Raw genomic sequence first — 21,382 nt, 5'->3', positions numbered from 1 at the left:
GTTTCTATTATGGCTTTGATGTTCAAAGGGATTTCTATAAATCATTGTCTTGGAAATGATGTTTTTTTTATTTTATTTTAAAATCAGAATAAGTTTTTGTATTGAAAACAAAGTGAAAAGGTAAAAATAAGGTTAAGATGATGCCAAACTGACATCTTTTGCAGCGTGAGCTCCGAGGCGGAGTGGAGTTACAAAGTGCACAGTGAGTCCAGGCTTCAGTGGCTGTGTGTGGACTGCCTGATGCTCCACGCCGTCACAGTGATTTCAGAAAGGGCTGATTTACTACGCTGCGTAATGCGCAACACATACCTCAAGCGCCTCTACAGAACTGGCATTCATTTGTCTCAGCCAGGGAGAGGGAGGGAGAGAGGGATAGAGGGAGGGAGAGAGGGAGAGAGAGAGAGAGAGAGAGAGGCCACGCACATTCATACCCCCCCCCCCCCCCCCCCCCCCCGTCTGCGCACATTCCCCTCTCAGGGCTGCGAGGTGTTAACATAATGGGTAAAATATGATTCAGACATTTCAAACAGTGTCAGATGATGAAATGACCCGCGTTTACGCGCAGGCCCGGGGCGTCTGGGGTCTGCGCTTTTCTACGCTGGAAGCGCCACAGAAAGTTCCACTGAGGTATTTGTATAGAGGTGGACTGGAGCAGACCGGCGCCGATTCAAGTCTGACCGCCCTGCAGAGAGAGAGAGAGAGAGAGAGAGAGAGAGAGAGAGAGAGAGAGAGAGAGAGAGAGAGAGAGAGAGAGAGGGAGAGAGAGAGAAAGAGAGGGAGAGCGAGAGAAACACAAAGCCCATAAAACAATGGTCAACTGTTTTTGACGTTAGCAGACTATTAATTGCAGAGCCGCGGTGCGCTGTCTGCAAGTTTAAGAGATATGGCCAATTAAACGCGCTCGGAGACGCGCGCAGGGGAATGGAATCAAAGCGAGGAGTGATTTTCTATAAGTAGGGCTTTTACGGTGTTTATATTATTCCTCAAAAACAATCAACGATTTAAACACAGCCATGACTAAACGTCTGAAAGCTCAAAGAAGCCCGTGCAGTATGTTCCACTGAGCGCATCTTGTGTGCGTTAAAGTGATTTGCGCGTTTGCGGGCAGAGTTTGGATTTGACACTTGCCGCCCGGTTATTGTGACAGAACCGCTGAGGGGATTTGGTAAGCAGAGGAGAGGAGCGGCAGCGTGCCAGGCGGAGGAGGAGGAGGAAGAGGAGAAGGAGCAGGAGGGGGGCTGCTTTCCTCACTGTCAGCTTCTTTCTTGATGATGTCTCGGGGTTTTTTAGAAACTGCGTCTCTGACTCGACGGCGCCACTCAGCCGCCCCCTCTCGACTGCGCAGAATGAGGCACTTTGGGAAACAGTAACCCTTTCAGGCTCTGCCCGGAGAGTATTTTAGAAGCGTGTGAAAGGCAATACGCCGCCCTGGCTCCAGCCAGTTAGGTGCGCACCTTTCAGAATCAGACCCCTACCAGCCAGCCAGTCAGATCAGCGGTTCTCAAAGTGGGGTCCGGGGACCTCCAGGTCGTCCTTGAGGGGATTCCAGGGGGGCCCTCGGTGAAATGAACAATAGCTCCATTTCAGCAGAGTACTTTATTCAGTAGGAATAATCCAATATTGTCTGTGTTTTCATTATCAGTTTCTAAGTCAGTGCTGGTTATTAAAAACATAATAAGTGGGGTGTCTCTGCACACATTTCATGTTTGTCCTTATGTGTTTAAATCATATAAAAACAAGATCACTGCATAATTCTATTATTTCATAACCCTCAATGTCACAGTCCTCAAAGTGTTGCCTGATTGGACAAGCTCCCAGTAATTCTAACTTTGGCTATTTGTTCAAAATCCAGCCCCGCAGCTTCAAATCCACTCTGGATCCACTAAATTAATCCCACCTACAAATAGAAAGCTTTTGAATACAGAGTTAATATAGAAGCCTCAAACATGGTTGGAAGTTAAATGCGGACCATGTGGTTGTTGTTTTTTTTCCTTTTTAACATGCGAGGAGAGAAAAAAATGCCCAATCCTCAAATGAGCAACTGTCTTCACTTTGTGCGAAATGTATTTGTTGACTTCGCACCACTCAAAGAATCTTAACTTTCACATAATAAAAACAAAATCACAAAACTTCATCTTAACGTCTCCCGGAGGCAGATTTAAAGTCCCGGGCGGCCACAGACTTTTGAGTGACACGTTGCACAGACGACATCTCCCCATCAACACCATCAGTGAGCCACATGTGAGGTGTTGACACATCACAACACCCCGCGCTCACATACTGTCCATAAAAACGTCAAGGCAGCGACGGCGGCGGCGGGGGGGGGGGGGGGGGGGGGGGGGGGGTTCACCCTGTTGTGATGGTTGCTGTCATTATTGTCTGACACGGCCTGTCTCCACATTCATCATCAGGCACCTCCGACGAACTCCACAACCCAACAATGATACACACTGTTTGGTTCAATTGGAATCTTCATATGTATTTACACCCTCTTGTGAATATAGGATAAAACCCATGGTAAGCGCCTGTAAGGAGAATTAAATAAAGGCCGCGGAGACTATTAGGATAGGCATGATGGGATAGAGGGAAGGGGAGGAGGTGATATGCTTAAAGACTGTGATGAGGCGTTGTCTCCTGATGAGTGTCAATTAATTTCATGGGTTGTGTACCTACTGGGAATCAATGGGGCGCATCAGTGGGTGGGTGGTGAAGGGTCTTTGGTGACTTTCATCCAAGCGACCCCTTTGAAAGACACATCCGTACCTGTGTGGACGAATCTACACTGAAGAATAAAACCGTAAGTACAAGTGTGGGTTTTCCGGTGTCGTGTACACAACCGTGCTCATGCACACACGCAAGCAGAATCTCCGGCGTGTGTAGCAGCAGGCTGACAGACAGACAGACAGACAGACAGACAGACAGACAGACAGACAGACAGACAGACAGACAGACAGACAGACAGACAGACAGACAGACAGACAGAAAGACGGAGACGAGACATGGGTCTGTGGCTGTAAGTAAGGCCCAAACCCCATGGTTGTAAAAGCCAATGAGTCAGCACTACTGAGGTTATTGATGATGACAGGGTATTAGATGGAGCACTGAGGGGAGGGAGGGCACACACACACACACACACACACACACACACATACACAAATGGAGTCACCACAGATGATACTCGGCCAGACCACCAGCCCCGGCTTGTGGTGTCTGGAAACATGTGTGTGTTTGTGTGAGAGAGAGAGAAAGTGAGCGTGGGAGTGTGTGTGTGTTTGTGTGTGTGTGTGTGTGTGTGTGTGTGTCTGTGGACATCAAGCAGTAATACTAATTGTACAAGAAGCCAGAGATGTGTTAATGGCCATTTGTGTGTGCAGCTGTCCTTATTAGGACATCATTGGCATAACCGGAACTTCTTCTCTAACCATGACCAATTCATGCCCCCCGGCCCATACCCGTAACCTAACCACATTTCACATATTACCCCTCACCTTATCCAGGGCCGCAGAAATGACATCTTGCCTCATGAGGAGTGTGTGTGTGCGTGTGTGTGTGTGTATGTGTGTGCGTGTGTGTGTGAGAGAGACAGACAAAGACAGATGCAGTTGATATAAATGTGAAGATGATTGGTCACTCCACACACAAAGTCAACACAAAAGGCCCTGATTGGTTGATTACATTTCTCTCTCGGCAAACTCAACCTCCATTCCACTTCAAATTTGTGTTGTTAATATCAAAAAATCATCCTGGTCTACACCATCCATCACCATCAAATGCTGACAAACCTGACCTGGAGTCAGCAGGAGCGGCCCCGGGATTGATAACATGCCGTTACATCAACACGGCGGCCATCTTGCTGCCAAACAACAGGTGACCGTTGTCGATTGACAGGCGATTGTCATCAAACTCCCACCGTTGCCAACATGCAGCGTTTTCTGCACGACGAAGCAAAGCGGAATACAGAGTCACGAGGGCGGTCATCATTCACACGCTGCGTTACTTTACTGTGACTTCCCGACACTGGTTGACGGTCAGTCCAGGGGATTAACACATGACACGTCACATGACGGGTAACTTCAGTATGTTGTAAACCTGCAGACTCTAAGGAGCGTGGTGTGATGCAGAGGAGGAGATCCCAGGCCTGCATCGACCTCCCCAATCAACAACCAGGCTCCTTCCTTCAGCTTTGAAATCCTCTCTTTGCGTTTCTCCAGGCACATAATGATTTGTGTTCATACTTTCACCATTTGATCTGTCCCTCATCGGTTTTGTGCAGTTTGAAAAGCAATAACCGGCTGAAGGCTTTTTATTTCATGCCGCGTCCTTGGAGCGAGTGAATCAAACGGCTGCAGAAAGAGCCTCGTCCTCCTGCCGCCAATCAGACGCATGGTGTCAGAGTCGGATTTCTGTATAGTCACGCCTGCTGATCACTCAGTTTAACTCTTGTTCGATGTAACAGATATTGTGAGCCCAAAGTAAGGCCTAAAAATAGACCTGTGGGCGCTCGCGGGGCTGGGAATAGGGCATATTCTGAGCTCTGTTTCCATGGTTACTTGTGCTTTCTCCCATTGCCAGCTTGCACGGGTCTCGAGATCAGAAAATAGTCCCTTTGCATCCATGGCCGTGTTTCTATTTTAAGAAGAGCGTGGTTTTACTTATATTTCTCCTCAGCATTCACAGTGTGCGTTAACGCTTGCGGAGCGTGTGTAGAACATACGCCAGAGTCACACACTGTGAATTGTGGAAGTGTTAGGCTGCGTAAAAAAAAAGGTGTAAAAATGTATGGCTACAAATGCGCCATTAACCACGACTGACTTTATTGTCCGCACCTCGTTAAATCAGAAACCTGGCTCATCTGTCAAATGGGACACAAAGGTGATGCTGTTTTAAACTCACGGCCGGCTCGGGTGCGACAAGGAGTAAACACACAGCACAACACACAACACGAACACTCTGTAACGCACACAGAAAAATCTCCAGGTAGACATGAGCGTTTGACAGCCCTCATCACCGGCCCCACACAAACACTAGGTGTTCCCGGAGTGCTCCTGATAAATAATTGGTCCCCGGTCGTCATAACAACACACACAGGTAAACTATCTTTAAGTTGTTTACTTACTCAACATGATCATGATTGGCTTGATTATGCAAACACACACTTGAGTTTTCCCCCAAGTAAAATTTATATTTTCCATATCCATCCCCTCTCAGCCCACTGATTACTGTCCACACACACACACACACACACACACACTTACGCACACACACACGCATACACACACCTCCCCCTCACAGCCTGTCGGGCGGCTGTCTCCCAGTACCCCTCTGTGCGCCTAGATGGCATGCTGAGAATGTTTACTTTCGCCACAGTGTGTATTTACAGAGCCTAATAGTTTTTTAGGCCGCAATGGCGCCTCGCTTCGTAACATGTGTACAACCCACTACTCCCTCTAACTCCCTCTCTCTCACACACACACACCAACACACACACGCACGGAAAACATACATTGGTCCCACCGAACAACAAATCAAACCTCTGGTATTTGGGGTTTTGGCAGCAGCGCGAGCTCCGCCGCCGCCAGGTGACACGATGAAGCATCACCATCAGAATGAGATGTTACCTCCTTCTGTGACGAGAGTGAATGGATCAGATGAAGCTAAAAATAAGGCCCGGGAGAAGTGTGTGTGTGCTACGAGAGGCTGAATGAATGCACGAAGGGCTCGCAATGAATGGACACACGATGTCTTGAATGGTTGTCAGTGTGTGACATGTGGCAACTGAAAGGATTCGTGAATGTGTGTGCAGGTATGTGTGTGCGTGAGCGTGTTTTTGTGAGAGCGAGACAGAGATTGAGGGAGTCGATGCAGTGTACTTAGATTAAACAGATTATGCAGATGAAAACAGTCCGGGCAGGAATTCGGATGACGGATGAGTCTGTGCTCGTCACATTGGTAAAGAGACGGGGATTATTTCAATTGACCGTTGCCTTCATGGTTGCTAAAGGCAGAACAAAGGAAACGGATAAGAAGTAATTGGTGTAATGACGCAGTATTTAAATACTAAAACGCAGTGTTTTGATGTTGATGTTGACTGCTCTGTTATTTGCTTTGGTTTTTGTTCCCCGCCACATGTTCTGGTGTTTGATAGGACGGTCAGTCAGGTGTCAGCTGCTGAGCCATGTGAATCATTCGGCTCAGTCTCTTCATGACAGGCTCCACCAGTGGTGCATCGAGGGTTTTTCTAAATCAGGGGCCATGAAGGGACCACAATTTAAACACAGGGGCCAATTTAACTGTGTGTCCAACATACGTGCACAAGTCCTGATTAAGTAAGGTGCACATTTAAGTCCCTTGTTTACGGTTAGCTCTATAGCAAAGCTAAACATCATTGATTTTATGGTGAAAACTGTTCCTTGTTCGAGTACATTTTGAATTTCAAACATTCTTAACAAATTGTAACATTTATTATTAGTATCGTTATCAAGTTACTTTAAAAAATGTAACTAAAAAGGGCATCTAGAAAAAGAAAAGACTTCTGACAGGACAGGGGTACTTCAAGGGCCAGCCAGCTGGGGCCAGAGCCCCCCCACAGCCTTCCTCCTGGATCCGCCCCTGGGTTTCACACAGTCCGAAAAATACGTCGGACCCAGAAATCATATAAATATATAGAGATCATTTGCCCCCTTAGTAAACAGGTGACTTCATCAACAAAGGAGTGGCTGCTTACGATGGGCGACGTGCAACACGTTACAGCTGGATGTAGCTGACTTTGATAATAGCCATCTAGTCTAACTTTACTTTAGTTTTTGCTTTGTCTATGTGTGTGGGTGAGAATTGATAACAATTAAACAATGAATAAAAAATAAGTGTGCATCAGAGCATGCTAACTTAAAGTGCAGGCTGCAGGAGGCTCAACTTGAAGTTTCCACTGTAAAAGCGATGAAGGGGGCAGTGTGCTCCAATCCGCTGAAAGGACAGAACAGGCATTAAGTCTGGAGTCTAAAAACACTCGGCCCATTGTTTTATTTTCTTTCTCCCATTAGACAAAGAGCGCGAGCGGAGCAAACAGGTGAAAATAACTGGCTTTTATTTTTCCCCACAGGGCCGCCATGCACGACTTGGGCTGCTGAACCTGACGTCCTGATGCCTGCATGTCTGTCGCATTCAGCAGAGGTGGTCTATTCAGAGTGAGGGACCAGGGGACACACAGCCCAGGGGGTGTGGACATACGTGTGTGCATGTGTTCATGTATGTGTGTGTGTGTGTGTGTAAGGGGGAGGGAGGAGGCAGAGAATGCTTGGTGATGGGTTACCAAAAACAGAGCACCAGGGGGACAATAGGACCCAGGACATTCCTGACATAACCCCAACACACCGGGGAGGAAGTGGATGGGGGGGATTTATTGGTGTCAACGGCCCCTCGCCCTGAGAGGAGGAACGGGTGTCTCTTTTGTCCCCTCTGGCACTGGAGATGGACTGAATCAAGCCTTGGACAGAGAGGACGCCTCTAAACACATACACACATAATCACTCCTTTGAAAGAAGAACCACCAATTAGGGAATGCACATATATGGCTATAGAGGTTTAGACTCAAAGGGGACAGGTTTCTGTGAGTGTGAGAGAGAGTCTGTGCATATGTGTGTGCGTGTGTGTGTGTGTGTGTGTGTTGTTGCATGTCTGCCTGCGTGCACTTGTCAATAGGGTCTGGATGTAAAGCGAGAGCCAAATGGGATGCTTTTCAGCTCAAAGTGCACAAGGGCTGACCCCCTGGGAACACCGCTATGAACTTGTTTGAATCAGAGGGCATTTAGTCTCATTTAGGAATAGTTCATGTTACACTGAAAGAGACCACACTGAGCAGGACAATGTAATACTATGGTAATTGGCCGCACAATTGGCGAGTGAATTTCCCATAGTGTTAGCTGGAAAACTCGACGTGTCACACTCCCTTGTTGAGTGAAACTGAATGAAATGAAATGGCGACGTCGCACTAATCCCTGAAAGAGAGAAGCAGAAACATGATCCAGACATGAAATCCAACTTGTCTTTCTTATAACTAACATTTTATAGCAGGCGTGCATCATCCTACTTATTAATACGATATTCAACAGGGGGGATGAAACATCCTTTTTTCCGTAAGAGACGAAGGCCGGTTTTGAATTGCATTGTAATTACTGACCCACCCCGACCCTACTTACAGCTTATGCAAACCGTATTGAAGGTAAATACCCCTTTGTGAACGGAAATGACTACGGAAAGCTGACCACCGAGCCCGACAATGAGCACTTCTCTCTCAAGATACTTGAGACTTGAACCTATAGAAAACATCAGCACCACGTTGACCAAATATTTAAGGTTAGAAAATATCAATATACCTGCTGAAGGTGGATAAAAAGTGGTGCACTTTGGAATGTGACCTGTTCTTACTGAGTCCTTTCACTTTTTATGTCCCTCAACACAAAAACAGGTTTACAGGGTCCAAAATTGAGTTCCGAGTAAAACCCAGAAAGAAAAACATCTGTCCTTGAGAGTTTACACCTGCGGAGTCCTGCATTGAAGCCAGCGGCCTAAATCACAGCGCTGAGGCTTTTTATCCCAGCAGCTACAATATCAATGTCTTAAATGTTGACTCTCTGGCTGCGGCCTTGATCGTGTGTTGCAACACTTCTACTTTGACCTGCTTGGCAATGACTGCAACAGGTGGAGGGGCAATTTAAACTAGACCAACAGTGCCATCTAGTGGTCAAACGATCGTACTATATCCAACCTGTCTGATCACACTGTTGTTATTTGTGATTCCAGATGAGCAGTAAAAGAAGCTGACCTTTTGAAGTTTTACAAGCTCGGGGTTTGTACTAATGGCACGTTGTTGGCACAGTTGTTTTGGAGCAAACCAGTTTAAAGGATTGTTAACTTGAAAATTATTGGTCTGTTCAGAATCACAGTGCACTTTATAATGTGATTACCTAAATCGTATCTTGATAATTTCCAAACCCTTTTTTCAGTTTAACTTTGCAACAGTTTGTGACTCAGGCTGAATATCCTAAAGAGACAACTTGTTTTCCTGCAGTTCACCTAAGATAATGATCAATGTTCTCCTTGAAGAAGACAAGTCTACAGGTAAAGACACAAGCTTTGTCACAATTCTTTGGAGGCTGGACTGTTTGCGTCACCACGGTTCAACCAGGTCGCTTTTCAAAGGCTCCTCCAAAAAAAGCGTCCGTTCATCCCAGAGGATCAAAGGCTCCGATGGATTGATCCTTCTTAGGCCACCCTATCACCGGATTCATTGATAAACTGTTTTTCCAAGAAATAATGGCGTTGGCAAGCAAAGAGACATCCAATGCTCAGACTTTTAAATGTAAACATCAGGCTTCAACTCAACAGAACAGCTAACGGTACACTGGTTAGAAAAATCCCAGGGGGCATAAAGACTTTCTGTTCGTGTCCAACTCTGTTGCTAGGTGACAGCGGCAAGGGCAGGACATGCTGGTGATGCAGATCACGGAAATCCTCCGTAGACCAGGCCGCTTCATTTTGGTTGGGCCTTCACCGTCTACACAGCATAAAGAGGCCGCCTCCTGCTTGGTGGGTTGCGTAGACTGTGTCCTCTGAGGAAAAGCAGCTCTTGAATTGGGACACAGCTGTTGTGACTCTGTGAAGCTCTCCATGCTTGTATGCTGATGCTAAGCGCAGGTAATGCCTGACCATTTTCGCCATCTCACAGTATTTAGCATGCTAATGTCTGCTAACTAACATGGACACAAAAAAAGCTAAAGGTTGAGGAGTAAGTCACAGACCGTTTAGTTATTTCATGAGAAACTAGAGCGAGGAGAAACTTTCAATTTTTACCTGGTCTTGGTGCCAGTTCAAAAAGAGGGATCCCCAAAAATGGATTGCCTGCACCAAATGTCATGGTAATTAATCCAATGGTTCTTGAGATACATTATTAAGGACTCAAATTGTCAACATCATGATGGTGGGAGAACAGGAGTCCTACATCTGCCAGAAACTGTGCATAAGCACACACTGGCTCCGAATGAACAAGATGGCGTTGGTAGCATCCACAATGTTTCCTCTAATTCTGGATAGAGGAAGGAAGCGGAGATGCGTCGTCCATCTTTACGATGCCGACTATGTGTGTCTGCGTCAAATTTTGTACCAGTTCATCCAATTTAACATATTTCACTGAGAATGGAAAGTTTGATCTGCTCCCTAGTGGCATTAGAGTAAAATACTGGTTGAAATACAGAACACGAACAATGCTAATGGTAAAACTGGTAATAATTACCATTTTTGATCCTGATGATCTCCGACAAGCATGGTGGGGGGGGGATATTGAAACATTTAAGGGTTTCTTCTAATTGATCACAGATCTGTTGGGTCATTATTTAGCATCACTGTGCTTGAATCGAACCGCCGACGTCATCCAGCTCACTGGATTACAACTGATTCATAAAGCCGCTCTGTAGCTTTGGGTGGCATTGTTGTGGCCGCACAATTTATTAGCGAATCGGCAAGACGGTGCCAGATTCCGCTGCTCGTGAACGTCGAGGCGAATGGGAACCAGGACGTGAGCTTTCATTAGAGCATTTTGACTCTCCCGCTCCCGCTGCATCTTCAGAACACACATAGAGTTCAAATGGGAACTCCCAAGCTCTTCCAGCTGGCAACACTTTGGGATAATGATGCTGGATTCCGCACAAATGAAGGGCCCGAATACCACCAGAGAGTTACCTGAACCCCCATTCTCTGCAAGTAGACATACATACATGTATGTAAGGACACACACGTGCATCCAAGCAATCGTTTGTTCTCGGCGGGTTAGTCACACATGCATGCAGACTGACTGGGAAAGCCAATTTCCCCTCCATCATCTTGGACAGTCGATGCTGTCAAATGTAAACGGCTAACCCCCAAAATAATCTCACGGCAAGTCAACAGTAACCCCCCCCAAACACACACACACACACACACACACACACACACACACTGAGGCCGGCACACATCCTCTGCGTCTTCAGGAGTGCAGATTGGGTTACAGCAGATTCCTTGCCCTGGCCTCAAGGTATCCTCATTTAAAAACTCTCTGCGGTTGAGTCATCAGTGTGAGCCGGGAAGAGACCACCTTCAGTGGGGTGATGTCAAAATGATGGATGGGACCATAATACTGGCAGAAGAGCTATTGATAGCTCCCTCTCCTTAATGTTGACACGTTGATACCGCACACCCCAAGAAATGGAAGTGTGTGACAGAGAGAGACTGTAGGTCAGCACACACACACACACAAACACACACACACACACACACACACACACATAGACACACGGACACATGCACGCGGCGCACAAGGACATGCTGGTATTAAACCCATTAATATCTCTTCCGTTCCCACTCAAGCCCCGGGTCTTTGAAGTGGAGTGGCAGCTGAGCCCTGGATGAGTGAGTGTGTGAGAGGATGTATACAATAACGCCAACATGCCATCTTGACTTAAGATGAGTCGGCAGAGGGAAAGTAAACAGGCGGGGTTCCCCATGCTGCTGTCGCTATAAACAGGGGGCGGGGGGGGGGGGGGGGGGGGGGGGTGCTGAGAGGGGCTCAAGCTGTTTATTTTTACTGAGACCTCAGTGTCATTTCAAGTGCCCTCAGTGCTCTCTCTCTCGCTCTCTCTCTCTCTCTCTCTCTCTCTCCTTCTGTCTTTCTTCTGGCCTCCTTTTCCCATTTTCCTCTGCTATAACCTTCTCCACTAACCGCCCCCTCCTCTTCCACAACCGCACACCCACTCTCCGTGGGCTCCTTGCCAGCAGCAATTAATTATCAGTCGGCCGGGCTCCGACGTGCCCCTGCCATTTGGCCCACTTCTCTAAAGGCAAATGGATACGTTTCACATTTCTGTACAGTGACACAGGGGTTTTCAGTGGTGAGCTGAAGGGCATCAGCAGGAGCCGGGCAGAGGAGTGAAGGTACCTGTGAGTTACTGTGTTTTGTAATATTGGGTTTGTAGGTGACAGCATCCGTCTTAATAATAATAATGATGCTAATAATGATACTAATAATAATAATCTACACTGATATGGGAACCTTTATAAATGTTACACAAATGACCTAATTCAGAATTAATACAATTGATTATACTATAGCTTTATAAAGGTCATATTTATTTAACAAACATGTGTAATTGCTTCAGCTCATGGCTAATCAGGAAGTGGGTGTTTATCTATGATTAATACTATGCTAAACCCTATTGTCATCAATGGTTTAATATGGATTTATGGATAAATCAACCATTGATAAATAATTAGTAAAATGTATATTCCATGCTCAAATGGTGCATTATTAAAAACTGGTAACAATCGTTTATTTAAGTAACTCCACAGATTAAAATGCTAACACGAACATCATGCTGGAGTAAAAATTACCATGTAGAATAATAATGGTGTAAAATAATAATTCTATAATCGCCTTAAGATTGGATACAGACCAGAGATAAAATGTGCATTTGAAATGTGATTATATAAATGATCTGTTTAGATCTATTCAACTATTGTTTGTTTTTTAATGCCAAGTAATAATTAGTCCACATTATTCAGTGACACATGTTGGAAATCAAGATAATGGCAAGACATCCCTCGCATAGAGTATAAAGTGTATGTGGAGACATTGTGATTGGACACCATGATAGTGATGGAATCTACACTCCGAAGATGATAAAGATCTCACACATGTTGAAGAGATAACTGGAGGAGGTTCATACTTCAGACGATACAAAGGTGTTGACCAACAGAGCTCTGCTGTGACGCCAGCGGAACTTGTAACTGAGCTCTTTGACCTTCAAAGAACAAATTGCATACAAGGACTGTGGGGGTGACACACTGTGATCTCTCACGCTCCTCGGCCTGTAACCGGCAGGACTGTTAGGTAATGTCACAACTGCACAGAGTGTGAATATGTGCTGCATTCTCATTAAGATCCTTAAGTGTATTGAGAAAGTTTGGGTGAAATCTTCTTCTTTTATCGTAGTTTCTTATTAAAATAAACTACAAATTCAATCATCTCTCCATCTTCTTTATCTTTGTATCAGAGAGCACTGTGATTGGCTGTTAAAGACGACAGGAAACTGATTAAACAATTCTTCACATTTCAATTTTCCATTTGATTTTACAAATTGGTTGTTCTGGATCCATTTAATTAGAGGCTCAATGTGTAAGATTTAGATGACAGGGATCTTTTGGCAGAAAGTGAATATAAATTAAGCCAAAAGGATTTTTCAGTAGTTTGTGAACATGTCAATTGTACAAACCTTAGAATGGCCCCTTTATATTTCAATTCTTTATAAATACATGTTTTAAGTATCCCAGACTGGACCAACTAAACACCTTTTGAGTTTTTATGTCAACTGACAGCTTTCATGTTTGGTTGGGTAGGGTGAGGTGAGGGGTATTCAGCTGCAACATGCAACTTCACCTCTAGATTTCACTAAATTCTACACACTGAACCTTTAACCTCTTATCTTAGGAGGGCACTGACAGCCAGGATCAGTGAACTGTATGCAAAGACCGTGGGCAAGCTGGGATTTGAACCAGGAACCTTGTGGCAACATTGAGGGAGAGGCAGAGTGCACACTGGACAGGTCACCAACAAATCCCAGGCCCCAGTGAAGTGATATTATCTCCTCAATTCCCTCGAACATGTTCTCAGGTATTATCAAGATTGTTGTACCTACAGGTCTACACTCATCCATGGAGTATTGACAACTGAGAGGACGTACGTTATTTGTATCGTGTTTGTTTGCTTTTAAAAAACAGTAACCCACTGCTGGAGAAACACTTTTCAGTTCAAATTTGGCTCTACTGTGTCTGCAGGAACAAACAGGACGAGACGTTTAAACTAACAGTGAAGAAGAAGGGTGGATCCGCGGTAATGGGTCTGACTGAGCTTTACCACTATTCTACCACAAGAGGGCACTATCCCCTTATTAAAAAACAGGTGTGGGATTTCTTCTGCACAAGGTACGCATCTCTCTGTGAGTTCGGCGGCTGTGGTGCCAAAAAATGAAGCGAGGCAAAAGCTGGAGGCTGACGTGTTCTCCGGGGTGTCCGCCACAGGGAACCCAGCGCAGAGAGGCCCCGGGCCGTGAGACTTGTTCTGCAGACAACATCAACACACTGATCCAAGTGCAACAGCTCCAGAAGCCCGAGGAGAGGCCTGAATCCCATCTGACAGCAAGTGAGTGTGGTGCCGGGTGTTAGTCTTGCTTTCTTTCTCTCCTTCTGTCTTTTACGCACTCTAATCTCTCCCTCTTGTAATTGGACATAATCAAATGAGAGGTTTCTTTATTTCACATTAATGCGTCAGTTTTGGCTGGTCTGGAAATAATGAGCTACTGTCTGCAGTCACTGGGACTGTGTAAGGAACAGCATGCAGCTGCAGCTTCAAACTGACAGTTTGTTGTCCTCCTAACCACTCTACGATTTACAATATCAAGTCCATTTCCAGGAAAGTCTGTTGGACCAAACTGGAAACAAGGAAGAGACTGATCCAAAAAACAAGTGCGTCTACACTTACAGAGAATTAAAGGAAGGAGAATAACAGTAAAGAACAGGGGAGATGGAAAAAAACAATAGATAAAACTAGAACAGAATTATAAAGAATCTATTTATAAGAATATAAATTATAAAATGTATGTGCAGGTAATAAGGGGATTTAAGGTTCTGACTGACACCAGAAAATAATTTAGAATAAAATGGATCTATACAAATAACAGACTAAAGCAATTTAGACATGAGGTAAATGTGCAAATATTGGAAATTTAAATTATTTTATAAATAATGGTGGAATTATTTTCATAAATTCAATACAGCTTCCCACTTTGTCGTAATTTATGAAATTAGATTTTTGCCAGGTTTCTGATGAACGATCATTTTTCCCTTTTTTGTGTATTTAAATGCTTTTATTACCAACAAAGCATTTACTGGTCGTTTTCATTTTGTCCATTCTGCTCCCCGTCGTCCATCAGTCAACAATTGGCTGCAGGTGTATCCTCATATAGGTGTCAAACATGCACGCATGCGCACATATGGAATTGGGGTTAATGCTTATTATTTTTCACTTAACCGTGGGTTTGACTTCATGTTTAATGGTCTGTGCTTCAGATTATTTATAGGAATAAAGACACAAAAGCGCAGCTCGGTCCCGGGTCCAGCCGAGCCGGGCTGGGCCGGTCCGGTCCGGTCCGGGCTGTGCTGTCCCCCCAGTGGATGGCACAGTAAGTACAGCAGGAATGTTGATCAGCTTATTGCGGAGCAGGAGGTGCTCGGGATTTTTTTGATCGGCCGTGATGCTCGAGTTAATGACCCGCCAGTGGGCACTGGGCTGCACCTGCAATAACACACACAGCTACACGCGGCCTGTCGCCTATAAATTATAAAACGGGTTGTGGCCGTCCTCGCGGTTCTGCTGCGCTGATCTTTACAAGTGTAACATGTGTTTTTCTGCATTTGCCAAACAAGTAGCTCCGGGTGCTCGGAGGTGATTGGCTGAGACAATATGTGACAGTCAAACCAAAAAGCACGTTAATGCCTCTAACGTAAGTAACCTCTCATTATCACAACCGCTTTGTGCAGATACACGTCCATCTTAATATCCTCCAGCACTGTTGAATGAAATGTTTCACTTCTAAAGTCAATATAAAGCACGAGGCCTCTCCTATTTTTACGCACACTCTCCCTCCCCGGACAGGCTCATATGGAAAACTGCAAACACTCGTCGTGTCAAACCACATTTAGCTGTAGCTCTGTAACAAACACACTCACACTGCGAGAACGGAACAAAGCCATATGAATTCAGTTAATGAGTTAATGTGCTGCTCTCATGACCGGAGGCGCAACATTTTCTGTGCCAAAACGAGCCTTCCCCTCACTCTCTCTTCACACACGCACGCACGCACACACACACATACACACACACGCATACACACGCTGTTATTTTTAATTCGATGATACTTCTATCATTACTAATCGATAAACCCATCTAAACGTTCACATGTTCCGTGCCATGACGCACACGGCGTACACACACTAATAAATCCCGGGTGTGTTGGTCTATTATTACGATTAATAAGTTATTACACCGTGGGCCCCGCTAGGCACCCACTCTGCCTCAACAGGTTCAGCGTTGTGTTCTCATTACGACCTCCATATGTCCGCCTGTGAACACAGCGAGCCACGGGGCACTTCAGAGCCAGGCAGCGCACTAACAATCAGTGCGTAAAAGCTGCGGAGGTATCTGTTGTAAAAGTGAGACCAGTTGTGTTGTTTGAGGGGGAAACAAAAATCTCTCTTGAAGCGAGCTGGTGCGGTGGGATCGAGCTTGCCTGTTTTCGTTTGCGCGTCACTGTGGCACAACTCGATTTTGCGCATCACCAAATGAAACTTAGGTTAAGAAAACACGGCTGGTTTTGGGATTATTTAGATCCCCACCTACCCCCACCCCCCACTCTCTTTCTCTCTCTCTCTCGCTCTCTCTCTCTCTCCCCTCTCTCGCGCACACATGGCTGGGGAAATCTGGGTTTCATTTTAATGGGGAGTAGCCTACCCCGGGCTCGCTCCACAACCTATGGATGTGCAGGACGGGGTTTCAGTTGGTTTTCAGCTTTGTGCGCGGATGGCCGCATGTTGGTTCACCTCTCCTCTCGGTGTCCCCCGACTCTTTTTTTTTTAAACTATGTGACAGGCGTTTTTTCCCTCATCTTTAATATTTCCAACGAGGCGAGTGCGAGAGAAGAGACTTTTGCGTCCGGACAAGACGATTTCTGACGGACGACAACCTGAAGACTAATTGGTGTGGATCTCTCAGTCTCAAGGGACGTCAATTTTATGCTCGGAAACTGCGGCGACAGTCATTGACACTGGGGTAAGTTTTACATTGTTCGGGTCACTGAGCCTCTTTATTGCACAACCGTCATGTTCGTGTGTTTGTGGAGAGCAGATTTCGATTTTTACGCACGACTTCTTTCCTTGGACGTGAAAGTAAGTGACTCGCGGCGCTTGTTCTGCTGGGCTGTCCAATACCTGCCACTTGTTTTAAATGAGGCCAACGACTATCATTACTTTATTAAGAGGCTGGGTTCGTGTGACTCTAGGCTAAGTGGGTGTTTTGGCTCGCTGAAGCACCGGGACGCGCAGGATCGGATCAGAGCTGCGGATACCACAGACAGGTGTCAGCCTCCTCGATTTACAACTGGCCCGTAGGTCGCAGCATTAAAAAGCAAGAAAAACAGCCCGCGCCTAGGATTTAATACGAGGTACAAGAGGTGGGCTATACGCAGCCAGTGAGCTTTAATAGCGACTTGGACTCGGGGCCAAGTGTGGATGCCAAAGCAAGCAGCGCGCCTCTCGGTTCCCGTCTTCCTCGGCGCTCTCCTCGCCAAGTCTCCCAATGCGTTTGTCACTTCTAATATTTTCCTCTTTTGCTTTGATGCCACCACATGCAAAATGAAATAAAAAAATATTGTTGTCTGTTGACAATGACGCTCAATATCTTTGACATAAAGCACCATGCAAAGACGTTTTTTTCTTTATAGTATAGCAGGTTCATGGAGAAAAAGCAAAATTACAACAGTTTCTTCTCTGATTTATTGAGGAGTTAAGTATTTAAAGGATTGATTTGACCCTGAAATCCATTGTGGACAAGGTGTGAGGAAATAATAGACTAAAATAATGAGCTGCACCCTCTGTGAGATCATCTACTCCCTGGTTCTCAAGCAGCAACAAGCCTGGGAGTCAAGCGAGAGTCCCACACAGATTCCTTATCTTAACTGCTTCAATAGACTTAGAGTATGCCCCTATTGCACTGAAACAGTGTCAGCCACTTGACCTACTTCTCACTCTCAACACAAGTGACTGGAATCGGTGCAGCAGGAGAGGGCCTCAGAGTCCTCACCGAGGTCAGAGAGACTGTGAGACATGTTTGAGTCGCGTCTGTGTCCGCTGGAGCGAGGTGCTGCTCATCTGGAGCGCAGCCACCAGCTTCTCTGTTTGTGCAAATTAATCATCATTATTTAATTGCATCACACCCTGCTTCCACGAGTAACGGAGGGAGGGAGGTAGAGCCAGGAGCTGCTGAAGGCACATGATGTGTAATCCAAAGCAACATAGTGCAGATTTTTTTTTCACTCCCGGCAGTGTGTGTGTGTGCATGTGTGCTCTTATGGGGTATTTCTGAACCCCACAGGAAAGGTGCATGGAGATGGAGGAAAGCTGCAGAAACATATAGGCAGATCATTTTCACCGGCTTTGAAAAGCAGGGTTCCTCGGGACTCTTGGCTCCGTCCACCTATGCGAGTAAAGTCAACACGTCTAATATATTTTTCTTCCACGGCTTCAAGAGGTTGACAGGGAAAAGTAACGTTAGATCTTTCTGTCCGTCCCGTGTGCTCTGTTTTCGTTGGGTGAATCCATCCATCCCCTCCTCGAGTCAAGCTTTTGTCCTTTTGATCAAAGCCAATTAGGAACTGAACGCAGCTCATCCATGACTCCGAAGCATCCGCAGAACTCAAACACCAGAACGATCACTTCTCATAACACAGCTGTTTGACCATATCAGGCTCTGGCATCTACTATGATGGTGTGTGATTTCTTGAATGGGCGGTTGATAATGTTATTCGATTCCATGCGGAATTTCCAGAGGTTCTATGTTTTTTGTTTCCGTCCTGGATCAGTCCCATCTCTGACATGAATTCCTACTTAGAAGTGGAGATTGAAGCGGTGTGATAAAGGACCCACATAACACGTTCACACATTCATTGTCTCCACCTAAGAAGGAAGGACGTTGACATTTCTTTCCGCTAAGTAGCCGTGTTTTTTCTTGTTGAGTGAAAAATTCTTGTGTGTTTGTGTGTGTGTGTTCTCCTTTCCTGTTGAAATACCTGTCATTCGTCGGTGTGACACCCAAGATGTCTCTCACTGTGGGGAGGGGATCCGGGGATCAAAGATTCACATGCTTCATCCTGCATCTCCCTGCACCCTGCTAGGCCTGCAGCACACATTTCCTCCAGATGCAGAGGGATGTGTGTGCGTGTGGTTGTGTGAGGTCCGCCTGTACCCATCACTATATCTTGCTGACCTGGGTGCTAGTAGCTGATGTTCTTTAGTGTTGGTGGGGACTTCAGAGATCATTTCTACAAAATAACCACATTTCAGTCATTTATTGCACCAATGGCAATACAGTTTCTTTGAATGTGCCCTGGATTAGCCACGCAGCATGCTTAGATAAAACAGGGAAACACATGCAAAACCCCCCCCAGTGGGCGTAGCAGGCAAGATACATTTGTTCAAGATGAAGAACATTAACCACAGCCATGTTTGGACTCATTGCTAAAAGGTGGAGGCTGGGCTGGTGGAGGCAAGTTGCTGGCTGCAGAGCACGAGTGGCGGTGTAGCCGAGCAGGGATCAGTGAGGAAGAGGTTGTATTTAGGTGACCGCTTTGTTGAGAGAATGGGCTGTGATTGGATAGTGACTGACGAGCACCTATCAGTAGCCAACAGCTTATATATCAGCTGAGCATGTGACTCCTTGTCCTGCATGAACTAAAGCGATGCTGCATTCATTGACTTTCTGTCTGGTGTTTTACATATTGCCAAATGACTGGATGCATGGAAGGCTTTACCACGTAATGACAACAATGTTGGCTGCAAACTCATCCGTTCATTTCAACGACCATATGACAGGATAGAGTTCTATATGCTTACTGGCCAGCAAAGTACGTAAGGCGGTGTTGTAATAGAGGGACATTGTATGAGTTAGGTGGTCTGTGTGAGGGATGGGTCCATAAAACTTTGGACTTTAACTTCACCCTTAAGTTTTTGTTCAAGTGCTTCACCCGGAAAACTCGAGGTGGGGATAAGACATACCAGAGCTAAGTTATTTAGGTTGTCTGGACTCCAGTAGCAGCACACACACACGCACACACGTATGCAACAGAGGCGTCGAAGGAAGTAGAGGCTTCTCGTCTCCGGAGTTTCCAGACGGCCAAGACCACGGCCGTCCTGAGCCGTTTGAACCGCTGGCACAGGCGGCTGGAGCTGAGACTTCAGGGCCGCACCGTGTCTGAGGAGAGCTGTGGTCCCGAGCTGTTCGAGCCGCTGACACAGGCAGCTGCCTCAGCCAGCGGTTCAAAAGGACGACGTGGTGGTTTAAGGGTTTAGTTTCAGCACAGATTCGAAAATGAGATTCCCACTCACGAGCAGTTTCTGGTGGCGGGGGGTCGGTGGGGGTCAGGAGGGGTCCCCCCCCCTTTTTCATGACATAGAGACGTCCAAGACAGTTGATATGTAAACATTGGACCTGCAGGGTACTAACGGATTTAAACGCTAGGTGGCGTTATGAGTCATGTTTAACCCATAAATTTAGAATCTTGGTTATAAGTGTGATATCAAAACCAGCCGTTCCATCATATATATGTTTGCTGGATCGCTTTGACCTGGGAGACGGCAGTTTGCTTCTCATTTCTAACCGACAGTCGGCATTTAAAAAAAGAATGACGACACTCGCGCCCTTTAACCTTAACCACATGTTTATGATTGTAACCATGATGATGACCTGACAAAGTGCTTATTTGAACCCAAACTGTGATCAAACCCTAAAAGTTGTTTTTATGCCTAAACCTAACCAAACCTTAACCATATGTTAAGATTTCTTTTATCATAAAACGCATGTGGACACTTTATATGTTTTTTAAGGGACAGACGAAGGATGTTGACCTGCTGATTAAAGGTGTCAAATCAGAACTGTGGGTTGCTTGTGTGTTCCAACACACACAGGCAACCCACAGGGACAAATAATACATCTGCTGTTAAATCCGGGAGTCTTGTTGTTTTAACGTCTGTCAAACCAAACGACGGACCTCTAACTTCTTTCCCCTTTTCACTGGGAGACCATTGACCCTCGACCTCTAGGCAAAGGTCACCTGTGGCGCGTTAACATTGGTGCGGAGAGAGAATGAGAGGAGGGGAGCCGGGAGGAGAGTGAGCAGGAGGAAGAGAAAGGGAGTTGTCTGATGAGTCACGAGCTCTGGCATCTTTTACAACTCGTCTTCATGTGAGGGGGGGCACATATTGTAAATCCCACGTGTGTTTGTCTGTCAGCGACATGTGTGTTTAAGTGTAATGTACGCAACCGTGCGACTATTCCAAGCACTTAATAAAATTATTACTTTTTTTTCCCCCCTGTGAGTTCAAAGCAGGCCCTTGCTTTTGGCTGTGGGGAAGAGTTTTCTCTTGTGCAATGGAAAAAAAACTTTTTTCCTGTTGGGGGGGCTTTTTGGGAAAACCGCGGCTCTGCCTACCGCAGCCTGCCTTCAAAGGGCTCTGAAGGAGTGCTCACCTC

General features: G+C 45.9%; 1 protein-coding gene across 1 annotated transcript in view; it reads left to right on the top strand.

The window, feature by feature from the left end:
* The first annotated feature begins 14,021 nt into the window (after positions 1–14,021).
* Positions 14,022–21,382, top strand: part of ntn2 (netrin 2) — a 46,910-nt gene continuing 39,549 nt past the window's right edge. Inside the window, exon 1 of the mRNA XM_062378885.1 lies at positions 14,022–14,224. The gene's annotated coding sequence lies outside the window, so the exon portion shown is untranslated. The remainder of the gene's footprint in view (positions 14,225–21,382) is intronic.

The sequence above is a fragment of the Platichthys flesus genome, chromosome 20 (genome assembly GCF_949316205.1).
Source record: "Platichthys flesus chromosome 20, fPlaFle2.1, whole genome shotgun sequence".
Taxonomy (NCBI): domain Eukaryota; kingdom Metazoa; phylum Chordata; class Actinopteri; order Pleuronectiformes; family Pleuronectidae; genus Platichthys; species Platichthys flesus.
Note: the sequence above shows the minus strand (reverse complement) of the source record. Positions and strands in the feature narration are given on the sequence as shown.